A 1,102-nucleotide genomic window follows, 5' to 3' on the forward strand; every position below is an offset into this window, starting at 1 on the left:
AACCCCTAAACAGTGTTCCCAACCCTATGGACAAACTTTTTGGAAATGGGGGTGTCGTCTTCTAGAATTGCTTCCCACTGTCATGGGGGCGATGTTCTCTTAATGGAATCCTGCAAAATTAAAGTGATGGTTAAGTTTCAAAATTACTGATTAGTATAGTTGCAAACAATTTCCAAGCAGTCAATAAATAGGATTTTTTTTCAAAGTTCTTATTTGGAGTCCTGGCCAGAATGTCATGAGAAGGCACACCATTTCAGCAGCTGGTACCCAAATAAAGAAGCAGTCTTATAGAAGTGCTGTCTGCATCATGATGTCATCTCAACTAGGTAGAGTTGTTGCTGTGGGGCCCCATCTTCTTCGTGGAATCTTCAAAGATTACTGCAGGAAAAGAATCTGTAGGAAAATCTATTGTTCATCATGGAAAACTTCATATATACATACATTCAATGAAGAATATGATATAGATAAAAAAGGCATGGAGAAAGTAAAAATTTTTCCTAAAGTCTTTCTTCTGTCCCATACCAGATGGCTCCCGCTATGAGACAGAAACTCTGAATGTTCCTTTTAACAACACGCTTGGATTTAGAGAAGTACAGAGCCATTATCCAACTCCAAAACCAGCTGAATATATTAATATACATTGTGTGTGTGCTCGTGTGCATGTGTGTGTGTAAATGTAAGTGTAACCCATACCTGGATTCATAAACCATATTCTGTTTTCTAGATGCTCCTTAGTGGATAGTTATCTCTTCTTCTGTCAACATTCAAACATCCAGGGTCTCTTGAATTTTTGATGATGTGTATTTTCCTGCAAAGATAAAAGCAGAACCCTGCCCTAACCCTTATGAGCTTTGTTTACCACCTGTATGATTGTCACTGTTGTGGATGTGGTATCATTTCTCTTTTTCAAGAGGTTTCTCCTTTTCAACATGAATCTTGATTAATTTTGATGGTATCTATAATTTTTCTTCTTCTGTGGAAACAAGAGCGAAAACCCTTCCCCAACATAGTACATCTCCTGGTTTCCATTGTGAGATCAACACATCCTTGAAATATACTGGTTGCTTCAATTCAGAAGTTTTTTCCATTATTCAATGCCTCT

The sequence above is a fragment of the Microtus ochrogaster genome, chromosome 18 (assembly GCF_000317375.1).
Source record: "Microtus ochrogaster isolate Prairie Vole_2 chromosome 18, MicOch1.0, whole genome shotgun sequence".
Classification (NCBI taxonomy): domain Eukaryota; kingdom Metazoa; phylum Chordata; class Mammalia; order Rodentia; family Cricetidae; genus Microtus; species Microtus ochrogaster.